This window comes from Crinia signifera, chromosome 4, assembly GCF_055691185.1.
Source record: "Crinia signifera chromosome 4, ASM5569118v1, whole genome shotgun sequence".
Classification (NCBI taxonomy): Eukaryota; Metazoa; Chordata; class Amphibia; order Anura; family Myobatrachidae; genus Crinia; species Crinia signifera.
The window spans coordinates 321494819-321515492 of NC_139220.1; the positions used below are offsets into that span (position 1 = coordinate 321494819).

At 45.2% G+C, this 20674-nt stretch overlaps 1 protein-coding gene across 4 annotated transcripts in view; it reads left to right on the plus strand.

Annotated features, from left to right (window-relative positions):
- LOC146075945 (uncharacterized) overlaps window positions 1-20674 on the plus strand; it is a 230165-nt gene that overhangs the window by 176769 nt on the left and 32722 nt on the right. Inside the window, exon 1 of one of the 4 annotated variants that reach the window (XM_083185651.1) lies at window positions 17819-18061. The exons of the other annotated variants lie outside the window; for them this stretch is intronic. The gene's annotated coding sequence lies outside the window, so the exon portion shown is untranslated. Of the gene's footprint in view, window positions 1-17818; window positions 18062-20674 lie in introns of those variants that run through there. 4 annotated transcript variants of the gene reach the window in all.

Sequence of the window (20674 nt, forward strand, 5' to 3'; positions counted from 1 at the left end):
CCACTTCCCCTCACTGTCTGCTCTGCATCCCGACTAATACTGCTCCTACCGACACCTGAGCGCTCAGCCAGTCACAGCCAGAGACACCACCACCGCGCTACTTGACCCACACCGGCCAATCAGCTGCTCCCTTCTCTCTTCTCTCCCGGCTCTATCACAGCAGCAGCACCGCTTCCCTTCCCGGAGACTGAGCTCTGATCACTAACACCATTATTGTTCGGCTTCCATACGGGATAGTGCGATGGTTAATATAACTAAACCTTCCCTGAGAATTGCAGTACATAATAGGGAAAATGGCACAAAATTTTTTACAGTAGTTTGAGATTAGCGCATTCAGACAGACGTGTATAAGTTAAACACTGCCAGTTCCAGACCATGCCCTTCGTTCTATCCATGGCTCTGTGTATATTCACAAAGGTGATGACGGTAAAGATGTTCCTGCTCAGAAACGAGGGGATCAACATTGTCCCGTATCTGGATGGCCTCCTAATAAAGGCTAAGTCGGAGGAGAGGTTGGTGCAAGTGATCAATCTCGCTATGCAAGTTGGATTCTGAATCTTCCAAAGTCCTCGTTGGTACCATGCCAGCGTCTTCAGTTCCTGGGCATGATCCTAGACACAGGGGAACAAAAGATGTTCCTGTGGACAAAGTGGTGGCACTTCAACTGTTGGTAAAGGAAGTACTCTGAGCCGAATATCAGTCCCCTTTGATACATTGGGGTGATACTTAATATTTGTATTGAATATCAGTCCATATGTGCATCAGATTACTGAGCAAGATGGTGGCCTCAATCGAGGCTGTTCAATATGGAAGGTTCCATTCCAGAACTTTTCAACTGTTCATCTTGAGCAAGTGGTCCGGGTCTCACCTCCACATGCACAAGATAATACGTCTGTCCCCCCAGACATGGTTGTAACTCCATTGATGGCTTCAGTTTCCCAACCTGATGGTGGGCTAGAGTTTTGGGATTCAAAACTGGATCCTTCTCAGGAAGGTCGCCAGTCTAATGGGCTGGGGTGCAGTGACGCAGTGGGTTCAGTTCCAAGGCAATTGGGCCTTTTGGGAAGATAGATTACACATCAACAGAGCTTTGAGCCATGTTCAAAGCTCTGTTGCAAATCTATCCATCACCTTAGAGGGTTGGGGGGGATCGTCACAAGCTAGATTACGAACGTTGTTTACACTAGATATTATATATTGGATATTAAGTATACCAACATGAGACCAATGTTGACAAAGATTGTCTAAGGTGCTGGGTTGGTGGTGCTCCCAAAACAGTTCAGCACAAAAACTGTATAAAGAGTGGATGTCCAGAAGGGGGGACAAAGGGAGAACAAAACAGGTTTTTTGGGGCACGCTTATTACAAATAGAAAGATATAATATGCAAAATGATTAGATTAATATATAACTTTTAATAGGTTTCACTTAAAATAAATATGCGCGTCAGATCAGCGGCGTCAAGAATATGAGAGTTGCAGACAAATTGATAATATGTCAATTCTACAAAACAAATGATAAACAATAATATTATTATTTACTATAATAGTAAGTCACGATCACTACTGATTGGCGAAGATTTTTTCACCTAGGGGACCACCCCCAAATTCGGTTGAACGTCTGAGAATTAGGTAGATAACATGTAATACGGTATGATGCAAATGGGTATTACTGATAGGTGTAGGTACCTGCTACCGGTTTTGAAGGATAGCGAGAGAATAAGGATAGAACAATGGTCTTTCCTGAGGTACCTGATGTTGTGCGGTCACCTGTTACTGATACGACACCAGATATTCCCCATCAGTCCCCCAATGGGTACTGATCTGGCCAATAACTTTTTAGCTGCTGAGATCAGACGAGATCAGGCGGCTCAGTGAAGTATGGTCGTATACTCTATCTGGCGGAACAACACAGGGATGACATGTTGGACCGACAGTCACTTCTGCTTTCCAGGGACAGTAAGAGACCACAGCCTGTTACATGCAGTATTGCAGGATGGATCTAGTCTGACTGAGGATGAGAGAGTGATGAGTAGAAGAAGTGACAGATACTGAGATTATTGCAACAACCAGGTCCTTCTGCTATCCTCCATCATATAATAATATCAGATGGGGGTTGAGAGTGATGACCCGGTTGTGCTCAGCTCAAGAAATAGAGGACCGAAAATTGGTGTGGAGGAAGGTAGGATGTTGGGACCTAGGCAGAAGGATGAATGTGCCCCCCCTATTCGGTAGGTCTAACTGGTGACACGAGGAAATTACATGAACACCAGAGTAGATTTGGGGGTTGTGTGGTACATTTCTGTGTTGAGTCAGTCACAGAGGGACAGTAAAATAAATCCAAGTCCCAGAGCAAGTGCACTGATGGTGACAGAAATACAGTGACAAGTAACACAGAAAATGGATTTGGAATAAATTATATGACCAAAGTTATCCTATGCATACACAGTTTGATGCGTGGGGTATTCCGTTCGAAAATCAAATAGAGTAATTACTGCTGTGCTGGTATTTACCCAATATAGGCAGCAACAATGTTAAACCGTGATACAATAAGGAATGGTTAAGCACGAATGCGTCTCAGGTTACAATGCGAGTGGACTCCGAGATGTGCTATGAGATTTATGAACACAGACATAAATATCACTCTGCTAATTAAATACACGTTTAAATAGGCACACGGGTGAGGGACCTGAGAAGGTGTCCCTTTTATTGTGTGCTGTTAGCAACCAGGTTATCGATCAGCTAGAAAAACAGCAGGGTTAAGTATGCACACAGGTGAGGGAACTGCAATAGGTGTCCCTTTTATAGTGTGCTGTTTACACTCAAGTATTTATGGTATGGATCCTAGCATAGGTTGCATACAATCTATGTTAAGTTCGAAAATACAATTGGAGTAATTACTGCTGTGCTGGTATTTACTAAATATAGGCAGCAACAATGAAAGACAGTGATAACGAGGAATGGTTAAGTACAAATGCGTCTCAGGTTACAATACGAGTGGACTCCGAGATGTGCTATGAGATTTGTGAACATAGACATAGATATCGCTCTGCTAGTTAAATACAAGTTTAAGTGGGCACACGGGTGAGGGAACTGAAAAGGTGTCCCTTTTATCGTGTGCTATTGACAATCAGGTTATCGTTCAGCTAGAAAAACAGAGGGTTAAGTATGCACACAGGTGAGGGAACTGCAATAGGTGTCCCTTTTATAGTGCGCTGTTTAAACTCAAGTATTATGGTATGGATCCTAGCATAGGTTGCATACAGATATTGTAGCAAATAGCAGTGCTGGTAAGATGGAGATTGTATTACTACCAATGATATCAGAGATAGCAGTAAGAGAGGGCACTGGATAAGGTGATTGATGGATATCAGCAGCGCATCATTACGTGCGGAGAAGGTTTCCACATGGGAAGAAAAACCTGTGTAGAGGCTAGAGTGGTTATGTGTGTGGGGTACCTGGCGGGTCAGAGCCCGCTGGCACTATTCCGGTCTGCCCAATGTTTTCCGTCTGCGGAAGGGTTTCACTTCAAGGCAGACGGGGAGGCGTCGTTCGGGCGCTATAGCAGCGTGGAAGCTGTACAGCTGCCGTCAGATGGTCCGTCTACGGCGTCTATGGAAGACGGAGTTTCCCAAGTGAGGGGTGACGTCAGGGGGTGGTCCCAAGGTTCACGTCTGACACGTGTTTCGCCGGGGAGGCTTGATCACAGTGACGCGCTGATCAGGGATTCCCCGGCATGTCTTATACGTGGGGCAGCCAATGAGAAGAATAGGCTGGATAACTGACTGACAGTCTGGTGGACAAATGGGGGCAAGGTTGGCTAATCGGATGGCTCACTGGCCGGTTAAGAATGAATGGATAACTGGGGGTGGGTGCGCGCGTACATAGCGCTATTGAGTTGTAATATACATAGGAGGCTAGATTAAACTGTGCCGTAAATGGGCTGACAAATAGGGGATGGATCCCCTTGTACAATATGCTAGATGTGGTGGGATGGAGACAAAACTTAGATAAGTACTGGAGTGATGAGGAGGTAAAACTGGGAGAGATAAAGTACACAGTAGATGAAAGTGAGAGGATGAAGGGAGGTGGATGGTGGGGACATAGTGGGATTAATGAAGATTATTGGGACCTGCAGTATGCATGGGACAGACGTGCTATGCCTGTGTCTGTCTAGTAGCATTGCAGCTGAAAAAGGACTGGAAAAAGACTGAAAAAAGAGACTGAAAGAAGAGACTGAAAAAAGAGAGAAGGAAAGGGGGAGAAAGAAAGAAAGAGAGAGAAGAGACTGAAAAAGGAGACTGAAAAAAGAGAGAGAGGGATACTTATCCTGAATGGACCACGTGAATCCTAACGTATAAGAGCAATTTATTAATATGAAAAACATTATGTTAAACTTAATGGAAAGCATTAAAGTAGATGATGGTTAATATATGTGAATGAGCAAGAAAGGAAAATAATAATAATAATAATAATAATAATAATAATAATAATAATAATAAATATAGCCATATAACCATGATGAAAGGGGTATCAAGATATATACACTTGATGTTAGTAGATGGTTGAATAAACACATGATACTAATATTGTGTGGTCAAAAATTGGTATTTCAGGATAGTAACAGTAATGACGGGAGGCATGGGGGAGATGGACAGTGGTAGTGGGCTGGAAATAGGGTAAAATTAATTAAGAGTATGATGGAGGATATTAATGAGTGTAGTTATTGATGGTTACAAGGGGGTTGGGGCGCGGATAGATACTTCTTCTTCTTGTAGGGAGTCGTGGGCAGTTATCAGGTTATTATGGAAGGTGACCAGCTCTTCCATTTTGCTTTCAAGATGGTCGGTTCTGTCTCCGATCTCTGAGATGTCAGTTCTGACAGCTTGAATACTGGATTTAAATTCGGCAGATATCTCTGATTTGAAGGTAGTTAGCATAGAATGAATAGAGCGGAGGGTAACTGGCCCATCTAGGGAGTCCATTGATTCCTGGGGGTTAGGTCCAGTAGAGTGTGAGGTCGGGGAGACTGAAGGGGATGTTGAAATTGGGTCAGGCGTTGGAGGAGAAGGGCGGGTTTTTTTCCCAGCCGATGAGGTCCCGAAGAAATGTACTTGTGGAGCGGAATCTTTGTTCTTTTTCCCAGGCGCCATTATGGCGGGATTAAAGATATCAACAAGTGCAGAGTGAGGTCGAGCAAGGCGGCTGTATTCAGATTAGCTTTATGATGGAGGCGGCGGTTCGGGTGACCTAAGCATAATAGGTCATGCTGGAGAACGTATTGATCTCATTGGAAAAAGTTATGTGTAGCAGTGCAGCTGAAGTATATCACGTTCAGGTGTTAGAGGTAATATATATTGAGCTTGTAGAGGTCAGATTTGGCCACTAGATGGCAGATGAAGTTCATCCATAAAAAGGGCTTTAGAGGTACTTGAATGAAGGTGAAATGGGTCCGGCTCTCTATAAAGGCATCCAGACTTAGTTTACACAGCTTTTAAATCCCTGCGTCCCCGGTCCAGCCGACAGGACACAGCGAGAAGCGCAGAACCAAAGAACCAGTCTGGAGCTCTATGCAGGGGTCCAAGTAATAAAACTTGTATGCTGTTTGTGGCATAGTGCACTTCAAAGGGAACAGTGCATTGCAATAGTGTACCAAGTGTACAGATATATAGATAGCAATGGAAGTGTTCCTGAAAGGCAGGTGTACTGGGGACACTGTAAGGCAATGTGTTGCAGCAGGTAGTATGTGCTGCTTTACACCTATTTCATGGGCCTGCCTTTAATGATTCAGGGGGGGGGCACATTGGGGATACAGTGTCTATCCCCCTTGTAGTGTTGTACAGTATATGGGAGACGGGTGCAGTGTAGCTGCCCATGGCTGGCTAAGTACAGGCAGGGAGAGCCGAGTCCACAGGCAGCCGGATCCAAGATGGCCACCGCAACTTATTGCAGAGGATGACGCTCAGTGCCCCCTATCAATTAATGCTCCCAGGGCTACGCAGCTAGGTAAGCAGGACCAAGGGGAGGCTGGGGTGCCCTCCGCTTATATCTGGGGGAAGATAGACTCGCCTCAAGCCGCCTCCGGGTCCCGTTCTGAGCCACAAAGTGGCTATGGAGCCCCGTCCCCGGGTTCAGCAATTAAATTGAGGCCGCGGCTTCTGGGAAGGTGAGGGCCGCAACTCGCTGGACCGGATTTCTCCCGTCCCCGGCTCCGCAGCTCTCCCACCACCGATCCGGAGGGTGCCCACGAGTCAGCTGAAGTTCTGCAGGTGGCGAGGGGCAGTCCTCTGTAGGTATAAGGGCACTTTTGTAAATATTTTGACAGGAGCTCCCTGAACGTGCGTCCTGCTTGGTCAGGCCACACCCCCCAATGATTTGTTTTTTGTTTGGACGGGTGGTGAGGCTCTCCTGGATGAGTTCGTCATGCTGCTTAACTCCCACCCGGGCTCCATCAGATTCACACACACACAGCTAGTCGTGAGACTATAAATTTCCTCGATGTTGCGGTGTCCATTGTTGAGGGGAAATTTGTCATGAAATTGTTTAAGAAACCAACGGATAAAAATAGCTTGCTTCTGGTGACAAGCTTTCACCCTCAACCTTTGAAAAAAGGACTACCGTATCCCCAACTATTGAGGGAAGTTAGAATGACCTCAGAGCGAGAGGAACTTGATGAGGTCCTTGATGAGATGGGCAAATGTTTCTCCGATAGAGGATATGGAAAGAAGGAGATAGAGGATGCGAAGTCTGAATGTCTTGCCCTTAATAGGGAAGACTTTTTGAAAAAAGTGACTGACAAGTATGGGAGAATGGATAGAATGGTCTTCTCAAACACGTATTTCATCACGTCTGGGAAGGTACACTCTGCCATCATGACCCATTGGCATATCCTGAGTACGGACCCGGTACTGAAGGACTCTTGTAGTAGACCGCCTCTATTTTGCTACAAACGTAGCCAAAATATCAAGCAGCATGTCGTTTACTCCGACATCAGTCCAAGAGTGGATAGAGCAAGTACCTGGTTGAGTACTAAGAAAGGATCATTCAGATGCTCTGGATGTGTAAATTGCCAGTATATTATGACGGGAATCAGTTGGCAGCACAAGCTTAATGGACATACATATACCTTAAGACATTGCATGGATTGCGACATGAAATACGTGGTTTATATCGTTATGTGCCCATGCCATAAAATTTATGTGGGCAAAACGGTTCGAAAACTGAAGGAGAGGATTGCGGCCCACCGCTCCTCAGTGAAGAAAGCCTTGTTGAAAGTCGATAAGACTACCGCTCCTGTTGCCAGACACTATGCAAGTTGTGGCCATCGGATGAATGAATTCAAATTTATGCCGATTGACCACATTCCCCCCCTAAGAAGAGGGGGGATCGACATAAAAGACTTCTCCAGCGTGAAAGTCAATGGATCTCTGACTTAGTCACTTGCCCCTCAAGGCCTCAATGAGGAATTTTCATATAGTGCTGTGTGGTGTGGGTCTGGCGGCTCGTAGGTCCAAGTTTGGACCAATATGGCCTGATATTCTCATATGTCAATGACATTGATATAATATTAGATTGTGTGTATTTTTGGTGCTTAGTTGTGTTTTCTGTATAGGTTTCCTTTGATTTTTATTCATTTTTGTATGCCTTATTTACGATGCTGCATGCTGCGGGAATGAAGGGGTTGAAGATGAGTTTTGTTTTGTTCCACTATACCCATATACAGAGAATCACCACTGTCCAAGTGTAAATGAGTATAGATATCCCAAAATAAACCATATTAATGCAACAAGCGAAAAACCCAAAGCAAACCCCCCAATAACCCCCCACCCTGTATGTCCCACCCCCAACCTGGGAATACCTGGAGCCCTAAACCTAACAACCTACCCCCTAAAACCCACTAAACTACCCTAACTAACCTAGAGAAGCCCTCCCTCCCCCGAATCCCAGCATGTAGGGGATATTCAATAAGGATGGTTTGAGCAGGATTAATCGAGGGCTATTTAGAATGGAGGGAGCAAATAACTGATGGCCTAAACTGGATAGACCCTATCTTTTCACATCAGACAAGTATAGAGAACCTTCTGGCTATATTATCAGACAAATATATAGCATACAGAGAGCGGAGTTAGGATGCAATCAAATATATAGCAGGGCGTGAGCGATATTTCCAACAGCAATTTTGAGATAAATCTTGAAACACTAGTCCGGCCAGGCCTCAGCGTCCAAGAATGATAGGAAGGGGCAGACAGTCATAGCCAATAACATTTGGATGTAACAAGAGGGTCCAGAGCATTTGTTCCAGCAGTGTGTAAAACACATAAGCTGCATCTGGAGCATACCAAGGGTGTACGGATAAACCACAGCATTAAGGACAAAGTCAGGTGCAAAAGGATAAGGGATCACCGGTTTAGACAGGACCGTAGAAAAGTCCAGGGCATTAGCAGATTTAGGAGGCACAGGTACCTCATGAACATCAAGCATAGGCTCATCCCCTTCAGCTTCACTGCCCCGCTGCAACACAGGTGTATTCGAGAAAGATAGGGTATTCCTTTTGAGATCAGCAGTGTCCAGCAACGGAGTCTCTTTTGGGGGTACTAGTAAGTCAGACCCAGAGTGTGTGGAGGTAGTAGGTATTTCAGGAAAAGCATCAAGGATCCTCTGTGTAGAAGCAATAATGGCTTCAAGGATTTGATATAGAGGGCCAGACATCGCTGAAGTAGTGTATCCAAAGTGCGCTCCAAAGAGATAGTGGAGGCAGGGTATCGTTGGCCAGCACACCCCACGTCGCCTCAATATCAGAATATAGTGGGGATTGTCAATTAATGGAGCAGTATATTGTATTTCAGGGCCACTGACAGGGATCTTCCAGGTCGCCATTAACACCAGCGAAGCAGTTTGTATCCACAAACACACAGTCCAGCAAGTGCCTGATATCAGAGGCAGAAGGCAGCACCACACCGCAGCAATAATCTCACTCCACGAGCTCCAGTTATATTAGGGACGCCAACGGATCCCAGCGTGTTTAAGAGTAATGTGGCACAGACAGCCTAGTCAAAGGGCCAGACGAGCAAGACTGCACCTGCGTCCCCGGCCGGCTAAGCAGCGCGCCCCGACAGACGTCTCCCGCTCACCGCTGACAATCCACCGGGGGGGGGGTCACCAGTCACCTCCCTCCCCGCCGTCACACCAGACAGGGCACCAGCACCTCCAAGTTGTGAGGCCGCACTCCAGGAGCACCGGAGCCCAGCCAGACCCACCGGAGGATCCAAGATGGCGCCCGCACACGGAGGAGAGGTCACAGAGACCTCAGCAGGGCCAGACAGCTGTCCAGCACTCCGCTCACCGACCAGGAGAGATACAGATGGCAAGGGGAGAACAGGAGCAGTTCTGGAGCCAGTGAGGGTAAGAATCTGTTGTCCAGGGGTCTCGGGGAAGGATATTTAGAAGGATTTTGTCGGAGTTCTCACTCCCAACACCCGCTCACGTTGCCGGCCAGGCCATGCCCCCGTATGTCCAATCTTTAATACAGCATCCACCTCCCTCTTGATTCTGGGCATTGGGTTAAAGCCCAATTTCAAGTAAATCTGCGAATCTGCTAGTTGTCGTTTAACCTCAGCATCGTATTTCACAGAGTCTAACAGGACCACTGCCCCACCCTTATCTGCGTTACGTATAGTAATCGCTGAGTTATTTTTCAAGTCATGTAAGGCAATTCTTTCAGCCCCACTTAAGTTATCATACGCCTTCGTATGATCTTTATCACCCAAGACCTCATGATTAACCATCCTTAGAATTTTTGGTACTTATGTATTATCTGGGCTCCCGATTTTTTCATTGCATGCCACTACTTAAGGCATGCAATGCAATGCGATTTTTCATTGTAAAGACCTGATTTTTAATTGTATAGCCAACCCTGGGTGATGTCATACCCCCACTATCCAACTAAGCATGGAGTTGTTTTTATATAGTGTGACGAGCGTAGCGAGCCCCGCGACGGGACGTGGATCACTTTACATGTATTCTGCGTTCGCTCGCCACGCTTCAGGCACGGTGGCTCGCTACGCTCACCACACTATATGAAATCAACTCCATGGGTAGTTGGATAGTGGGGGTATGAAATCACCCATGGGTGACTATACAATTAAAAATTGGGTCTTTACAATGAAAAATCGCACTGCATTGCATTGTATGCCACTATATTGCATGCAATGCAATGAAAAAATCGTGAGCCCAGATAATACATACGTACCGAATTTTTTTTATACTGGTGTTATTTGAGGGTGGGTCAAACGTGCTTTTGTTTTTAAATAAAGTGTTAGATGGTATTTGAGAGGTACCATCCCTACTGTCAAAGAACTCCCTCAGTTTCCTCCCCATTTTATGCAAGTCAACAGACCACTTAAAAGGGTCCATTTTATTAGTTGGTATGAAGGACATGCCCTTTGACAGTAGCGATTCCTCAGCTTTAGACAATTGATGTGAGGATAGATTAAAAATTAACTCCCTTTTTGTCCCCTTTTCTTTTTGTTTTTGTCTTGAGATCCTCCGCCTTCTTGGGTGGGGTCTCCTGATAAATTTTTTCTGGATCTCGTGCCTGCACCTAAAAAAGCCCCAGAGGGTGGTTTATCACTCCCCGAGAATTCCTTATCAGACGAGGATGAATATTGGTTATTAGACCCGGGCCCAGACCGATAAAATCTAGGATGACCTTGACGTCTATTACCTGTGTATTTTACCGATAGCCTACCGGTAGACACCATGGTGTTTGTAATCCATGTCAACACTTTCCAGTTTTTTACGCTTAAACGATATTAAATCTGTTTGAAATTTATCGATCTGGGTCTGTAGTCTTGGTAACCAATCCTCCTTTTTCTCATTTTTCAATGTACCAGTATGGTCACCTTGAAATTTCTGAATTTCATTCGTTATTTTTGCTAACTCAATGCCCACCTCCTCAAAGACCAGAATTAGGTCTAGGGAGCATTTATTCAGTACCCCACACCATCGGACACAGAATGCTGGATTCTTGCGGCTGATGGTGGGGGTATTGCTCACCCTAAAACCACGTGGTATTTGTTTCTTCAGAAAATATTCTAGCCTAGTGAGTGCCTCTCACACAGCACCGGCGCCCACATAATCACCTCTCCGGTGGAGAGGGGATCATGCGGGTGTCGGTGGAGAGGCGCCCCATCTGTCTGAGACGCAGGAGCATCTGATACGCTTCTGCATCTGATTAACTATTGCGGCAGGGTACAGCAACCCTGCCGACAGGGTTAGGGGTTTGGTAGCGCGTGCATCTCCTGCACAAAGAGGGGGTGCGGACGCAAGTGCTTCTCATGCATAAAGGAGTGCCCCATGTTACATACTAGCAAATGCCTCCATTTGAAACCCACACTATCCATGCCAGCCTGAAGCGTGGCGAGCCCCGGGAGGGGACACATCATGCGTCCTCCCGACATTTTCATACCCCCACTATCCACGTCAGCGTGGAGTTGATTTTATAAAGTGTGGCGAGTGCAGCAAGCCACCAAGCCCGAAAATCAACTCCACGCCGATGTGGATAGTGGGGGTATGAAAAGGTTGGGAGGACGACTAACGCCACGCTTCGGGTTGGCGTGGATAGTGGGGGTGTTCCAGGAACACATTCACACCTGTCATGTCAGGCAGGTTAAAATAGTCAATGGTTCCCACCCAATGTAATAAGCGCTGACTGACTACACTAACTGCGTAATGCTGACTGACTACACTAACTACGTAAGCTCCGGCTGGCTGCGAACAGGTGGGATCGCAACGCTGATACTGACTGACTACACTAACTACGTAAGCTCCGGCTGGCTGCGAACAGGTGGGATCGCAACGCTGATACTGACTAACTACGCTAACTATGTAAGCTGCGGCTGGCTGCGAACAGGTGGGATCGCAACGCTGATACTGACAGGGACGCCTGACTGACTACGCTAACTACGTAAGCTGTGGCTAGCCGTGAATGGCCGGGAACACTACGCTGGTACTGACAGGGACGCTGACTACACTGGCCGTGGGAACACTACGCTGATTCTGACAGGGACGCTGCGCTGGCTACGTAACTGCCGCTGTGAATCTACACAAGTACCATTTGCATTTTTTTTATCTCTTTCTGTAACATCTTTTTGCATTGTTGCAATAATTCTCCTTTTGGTATTTCTGGTTCTGGTTCTATCTTGTGCATTGTTACACCCAGTATTAGTGGTTATATTGTGTCACCTTTGAGCATTGTTGCTCCCCTGGAGACTCTGGGGGTACCCCATCCTGTGTGGGTCATTAGTTAGTTTCACCCCTTGTCCTCTTTCTGTCTCGACGGACGCGTTGTCCCACATAAGACCTGGTGGCATCAGGGGCGGAGCCGGCATAACCAGCTCCATCAAACCAGCTCCGTCGCACGCGTACGCCGACCACAGTAAGAGGCAATAAAGGTAGGGCTCAGGTTCAGTGGTATTCCCCAGAGTCATAACACTACCCCACCCCACAAGCGCGTTGCCTTGGGGTCATCCTTGACTCTATACTGTCCTTTGTTCCCCACATTCAATCTGTCGCAAAATCATGTTACATGCATCTAAAAAAACATATCCAAAATACGACCTTATCTCACACAAGACACTACTAAATCTCTTATCCATGCACTCATTATATCCCGCATTGATTATTGCAATAGTCTCCTAACTGGTCTTCCCAAGAACAGACTCTCACCACTGCAATCCATTGTAAATGCTGCTGCTAGGCTGATCTTCCTTGCAAGACGCTCATCGTCTGCTGATCCGCTCTGCCAGTCCCTCCACTGGTTGCCTGTATCTTACCGTATTCAATATAAAACACTTCTACACGCATATAAAGCTATTAACCATACTGCACCAGCATATATCTCTGCACTTATCACACAATATCTCCCATCTCGACCACTCCGCTCTGCACAAGATCTGCGTCTCTCTTCTGCACGGATCACTAGCTCCCATTCACTATTACAGGACTTTCATCGGGCTGCTCCCATCCTATGGAATGTCCTTCCACGCACAATAAGACTCTCCACTAGCCTCCAAACTTTCAAGCGTTCCCTGAAAACTCACCTCTTCAGGCAAGCCTATCCTATTTAAGTTCTGCATGCATAACCCTGTGAGGCACTTATGTATTATATAGCTTCCCTTCTTGACCTACAAGCTATGCTATTACTGGTGCCTGTCCTTGTGTTTCCCTCCTATGTCCCTATAGATTGTAAGCTTGCAGCTCGGCTCTCCTACCTCCAAGTCTGTCTGTTGTTACCCAGTTTGTTTTATCACTGTCTACTATTGTAATGCGCCAGGGAATCTGCTGCGCTATATAAGACGCTGTGACAGAATCTGCTGCGCTATATAAGACACTGTAACGGAATCTGCTGCGCTATATAAGACACTGTAACGGAATCTGCTGCGCTATATAAGACGCTGTAACGGAATCTGCTGCACTATATAAGACGCTGTGACAGAATCTGCTGCGCTATATAAGACACTGTAACGGAATCTGCTGCGCTATATAAGACATTGTAACGGAATCTGCTGCGCTATATAAGATGCTGTAACGGAATCTGCTGCGCTATATAAGAACCTGTAATGGAATCTGCTGCGCTATGAAAGACACTGTAACGGAATCTGCTGCGCTATATAAGACACTGTAACGGAATCTGCTGCGCTATATAAGACACTGTAACGGAATCTGCTGCGCTATATAAGACACTGTAACGGAATCTGCTGCGCTATATAAGACGCTGTAACGGAATCTGCTGCGCTATATAAGACACTGTAACTGAATCTGCTGCGCTATATAAGATGCTGTAACGGAATCTGCTGCGCTATATAAGACGCTGTAACGGAATCTGCTGCGCTATATAAGACACTGTAACTGAATCTGCTGCGCTATATAAGACACTGTAACTGAATCTGCTGCGCTATATAAGACACTGTAACGGAATCTGCATCGCTATATAAGACACTGTAACGGAATCTGCTGCGCTATATAAGACACTGTAACGGAATCTGCTGCGCTATATAAGACACTGTATCGGAATCTGCTGCGCTATATAAGACACTGTAACGGAATCTGCTGCGCTATATAAGACACTGTAACGGAATCTGCTGCGCTATATAAGACACTGTAACGGAATCTGCTGCGCTATATAAGACACTGTAACGGAATCTGCTGCGCTATATAAGACACTGTAACGGAATCTGATGCGCTATATAAGACACTGTAACGGAATCTGCTGCGCTATATAAGACGCTGTAACGGAATCTGCTGCGCTATATAAGACGCTGTAACGGAATCTGCTGCGCTATATAAGACACTGTAACGGAATCTGCTGCGCTATATAAGACACTGTAACGGAATATACTGCTATATAAGAAACTGTAACTGAATCTGCTGCGCTAAATAAGACACTGTAACAGAATCTGCTGCGCTATATAAGACACTGTAACGGAATCTGCTGCGCTATATAAGATACTGTAAAGGAATCTGCTGCACTATATAAGACGCTGTGACAGAATCTGCTACACTATATAAGACGCTGTGACAGAATCTGCTGCACTATATAAGACGCTGTGACAGAATCTGCTGCCCTATATAAGACACTGTAACGGAACTTGCTGCGCTATATAAGACACTGTAACGGAACCTGCTGCGCTATATAAGACACTGTAACGGAATTTGCTGCGCTATATAAGACACTGTAACGGAATCTGCTGCGCTATATAAGACACTGTAACGGAATCTGCTGCGCTATATAAGACGCTGTAACGGAATCTGCTGCGCTATATAAGATGCTGTAACGGAATCTGCTGCGCTATATAAGACACTGTAACTGAATCTGCTGCGCTATATAAGACACTGTAACGGAATCTGCTGCGCTATATAAGATACTGTAACGAAATCTGCTGCGCTATATAAGACACTGTAACGGAATCTGCTGCTATATAAGTCACTGTAACGGAATCTGCTGCACTATATAAGACACTGTAACGGAATCTGCTGCGCTATATAAGACACTGTAACGGAATGTGCTGCGCTATATAAGACGCTGTAACGGAATCTGCGTCGCTATATAAGACACTGTAACGGAATCTGCTGCGCTATATAAGACACTGTAATGGAATCTGCTGCGCTATATAAGACACTGTATCGGAATCTGCTGCGCTATATAAGACACTGTAACGGAATCTGCTGCGCTATATAAGACACTGTAACGGAATCTGCTGCGCTATATAAGACACTGTAACGGAATCTGATGCGCTATATAAGACACTGTAACGGAATCTGTTGCGCTATATAAGACGCTGTAACGGAATCTGCTGCGCTATATAAGACGCTGTAACGGATTCTGCTGCGCTATATAAGACACTGTAACGGAATCTGCTGCGCTATATAAGACACTGTAACGGAATATACTGCTATATAAGAAACTGTAACTGTATCTGCTGCGCTAAATAAGACACTGTAACGGAATCTGCTGCGCTATATAAGACACTGTAACGGAATCTGCTGCGCTATATAAGATACTGTAAAGGAATCTGCTGCGCTATATAAGACACTGTAACGGAACCTGCTGCGCTATATAAGACACTGTAACGGAATTTGCTGCGCTATATAAGACACTGTAACGGAATCTGCTGCTCTATATAAGACACTGTAACGGAATGTGCTGCGCTATATAAGACACTGTAACGGAATCTGCTGCGCTATATAAGACACTGTAACGGAATCTGCTGCGCTATATAAGACGTTGTAACGGAATCTGCTGCGCTATATAAGACGCTGTAACGGAATCCGCTGCGCAATATATGAAGCTGTAACGCATCTCTCCCCCCCCCCATGACAGTGTGTTAATTGCACCCCAGCACCTCTAACCCCCCATGCAGCAGGTCTTGAGGAAGTCTCCGGTTTTCTTAAGCTGTGTACACACTGGGCTGAGCGGCCATATTGCCAGTGATTTCTTGTGCTGTGGGAGATAAATCGCCAGGATCACGCTCCCGCTGCCAGCCCTTCATGGTCACAGGAGCATGCTCCTCCGATTATGGCTAAAAAATGGCTGTTTGCTGGTGCACAATGCACTGTGCAGCACCTGACTACACCTGTGCAGCACCTGACTACACCTGTGCAGCACCTGACTACACCTGTGCAGCACCTGACTACACCTGTGCACCAGCAACCAGCGATTTCTAGTCAAAATGAGGTAGAGACAGAATGAGCCTGCAATTCTCAGTCAAAATCGTTGGTCGCTGATGAAAACGGTGCACTGAGCAATATATTGCTGAGCAGTTTTAAGCCAATATTGCTCAGCGATCTGTTGCGCTATATAAGATACTGTAACGGAATCTGCTGCGCTACATAAGATGCTGTAACGGAATCTGCTGCACTATATAAGACGCTGTAACGGAATCTGCTGCGCTATATAAGACACTGTAACGGAATGTACTGCGCTATATAAGACGCTGTAACAGAATCTGCTGCGCTATATAAGACCCTGTAACGGAATCTGCTGCGCTATATAAGACACTGTAACGGAATCTGCTGCGCTATATAAGACACTAACGAAATCTTCTACTCTATATAAGACACTTTAACGGAATCTGCTGTGCTATATAAGACGCTGTAACGGAATCTGCTGCGCTATATAAGACACTGTAACGAAATCTGCGTCGCTATATAAGACACTGTAACGGAATCTGCTGCGCTATATAAGACACTGTAACGGAATCTGCTGCGCTATATAAGACACTGTAACGGAATCTGCTGCGCTATATAAGACACTGTAACGGAACCTGCTGCGCTATATAAGACACTGTAACGGAATCTGCTGCGCTATATAAGACACTGTAACGGAATCTGCTGCACTATATAAGACACTGTAACGGAATCTGCTGCGCTATATAAGACGTTGTAACGGAATCTGCTGCGCTATATAAGACGCTGTAACGGAATCCGCTGCGCAATATATGAAGCTGTAACGCATCTCCCCCCCCCCCATGACAGTGTGTTAATTGCAACCCAGCACCTCTAACCCCCCATGCAGCAGGTCTTGAGGAAGTCTCCGGTTTTCTTAAGCTGTGTACACACGGGGCTGATAGGGTTACCACCTTTCCCCTTTAATTCCGGACACATATTAATTACACAGGTTCTGTGGAAGTTTAAAACCAGGTGATATGGAGTCTTGAAGTCAGCCAGCCACAGAACCTGTGTAATTAATATGTGTCCGGAATTAAAGGGGAAAGGTGGTAACCCTAGGGGCTGAGCGGCCATATTGCCAGTGATTTCTTGTGCTGTGGGAGATAAATCGCCAGGATCACGCTCCCGCTGCCAGCCCTTCATGGTCACAGGAGTATGCTCCTCCGATTATGGCTAAAAATGGCTGGTCGCTGGTGCACAATGCACTGTGCAGCACCTGACTACACCTGTGCAGCACCTGACTACACATGTGCAGCACCTGACTACTCCTGTGCAGCACCTGACTACTCCTGTGCAGCACCTGACTACACCTGTGCAGCACCTGACTACACCTGTGCAGCACCTGACTACACCTGTGCAGCACCTGACTACACCTGTGCAGCACCTGACTACACCTGTGCACCAGCAACCAGCGATTTCTAGTCAAAATGAGGTAGAGACAGAATGAGACTGCAATTCTCAGCCAAAATCGTTGGTCGCTGATGAAAACGGTGCACTCTGCAATATATTGCTGAGCAATTTTAAGCCAATATTGCTCAGCGACCAAATTGCACCGTGTGTACACAGCTTAAGAGAGGAAACAAGTCACTTCCTCCCATACAGCAGACAAAGCTTCCACACCCCACCCCCCACGCCCACCCCTCTTCCTGCTTCCAGCGCTCTGGGCCTTGTAGCACACTGACTGAAGATTTTCGTCTGCCTCCCACCTCCCCCAACCAGCTCGGCAGCTGCACAGCACGGACATCCACGGGAGCCAGACTCTGCCACATATTCCTGCCCAGCCTGAGCGTGGCACAAGGAGGGCACGGCCATTTGCATTCCTCCCGTAGTGGGACAGGTGAGCATGTAATTACAGCCTCAGGCAATACCCTGCACCATGTAAATGACTGATATACATTACAGTGCTCTCGCTTCCATGTCTAATCCATCCCAGCTGCAATAACAACACGTCTGACTGCTGCTTGCTGTAATAAGCTCACTGACCTGACCAACTACTGCTGCTACAACAACCAGTTACCCCCTACCCTGCCAGACCAGAGCCAAACACAACACTTACACCAGGCTGACTTTGCTTTATAACTTCTCAATGCAAATGGCAATGTATTAATTACATCACAGAACTTAGGGCCTTATTCTAGTTCATTCGTTCTGACAAATTCCTTCTTAAATGGGCAAAACCATGTGCACTGCAGGTGGGGCAGATGTTATTTGTGCAGAGAGAATTAGATTTGGGTGGGGTTTTACTTCAAAGTGAGATTTATATTGCAGTGTAAAAATACAGCAGCCAGTATTTACCCTGCACAGAAACAAAATAACTCACCCACATCTAATTCTCTCTGCACATTTTACATCTGCCCCCCTGCAGTGCACATGGTTTTGTCCATCTAAGAAGGATTTTGTCAGAAAGAATGAACTAGAATAAGGCCCTTAGAGCTGGGATAGCAGCCTATTAACCCTGCGATTGCCATTTGAGGATAAAGGGGGCCGGCTTTCCTTCACTGGTTACAGATTATTATTATTATTATTATTATAAATAATAATAATTTTATTGATAAGGCGCCACAAGTGTTTCGCAGCGCCGTACAAAGGAACAATACAGGGAGACAAAACTTGGCATAACATTGAATAAATAACAAAAATACAGTACAAATAAAGAGCGCCACAGATCAATACACATTACAGCTTAAATGTAAGTAGTGAGGACTCAATTAACATACAACTAGAGGCTTGATGCCAATGATGGAGAGGAGTATGCGGACAAAGATGGTCACTGAGTGTTGGAGTATAGGAGAGCTGTGAGTGACATGTGAAGAGAAGAGGGCTTTGACAACAGGAGAGAAGAGGGCCCTGCTCGGAGGAGCTTACAATCTAGTAATATGTGCCTAAGAAATAACTGCATTATTCATGTACTTTTATATATGTTTTGTTCATTATTTTGGATTGTTTTTAATTATTTGCATGATTTGATAAAGTTCCCATATTTTTACCTATTTCCTATGTGTCCTGTGAGAGGCGTGATAGGGACTCAGGAAAATGATTACTATTCCCAATTCACCAGCGCAATATATTCCATCTGTTTGTTTTCTCCTCTTACTGGTCATGCGTCACCGGCAGACGTATATATATATATATATATATATATATATATATATATATATATATATATATATATATATATATATATATATATATATATATATATATATATATATATATACAGGTTGAGTATCCCGTATCCAAAATGCTCGGGACCAGGAGAATTTTGGATAACGGATTATTCCGTATTTTGGAATATTTTAATATTTCAATGATGTATTTTGAAGTATCGTGCATTTATGCTGTATAAACACATAAAATAAACACAAATATATTTTATTACCACATAAAATACACACAAATATATTTTATTTGTTCAAAAAACAAGGTTTCAAAACATGAAACAAAATCTGTGTACTATCTCAGATATTGAATTTGAATGCCAAGCAATCATTGTCTTGCACATATACAGTGCCAGTTACATATCATGTCCTCAGTAGTGCTGTTACATATGTCCCCAGTGAGTTTTTAGCTAAACAAATTTTTTTCCCACTTTCTGGAAAGTATGGTTTTCAGAATAATTCGGATAACGGATATTCGGATACGGGATACTCAACCTGTATATATAATTTGCAGCAGGTGAATTTGAGTCTAGGATTTTCTTAAACTGCGCCAAAGATTTTGTCTGATTTGGCTCTTGTGGTCAACCCAGCTTTTTGTGTTTGTCCCCCCATGCAGCATGCCTCACACCTCCCCCCGTGCAGCATGCCTCACACCTCCCCCATGCAGTAGGTCTTGCCTAGGAAAGGAAACTCATCACATCCTCCCATATAGCAGAGGAAGCGTCCGTCCTCCCATATTATATATATATATATATATATATATATATATATATATATATATATATATATATATATAACACACATGTTCATTTTAGCTATGATGTGCAATCAGTTTCCAGGTTCCCATGAAAACCAGTTGTTAGTGTAGGACTTGCAGTGAAATGGGGTCCCTTGGCGATGGGCTGCAAGCTTAAATGCATTGATCAATTCATGAACTAAAACCCCATTATTTATTATTTGAATGTTAAGGTGAGTTATGCCCCTTTCAGACTGCACAAAAAAAACGGTATTTTGCCGATTTTTTACCGTTTTAAAACGGCAATCTATGCGGTATGAAAGGTCCAGAGAGATTTTACCGTTTCCAAAAAAACTGGTTTTTTGAAACGGCAAAAAAGCAGGGTCCTACCCATTTCAGACCCGGTATTTTGGCACCAAAATCGGGTCTGAAACGGTATTTAGGACCCAGCCAATAGTGGTCCGCTCTGTGCACATCTAATGACAGCAGTGCAGTGAATATTTAATGAGCACTGCTGTCATTAGATATGCACGGACCCCTACCCCGGCTATCCCCC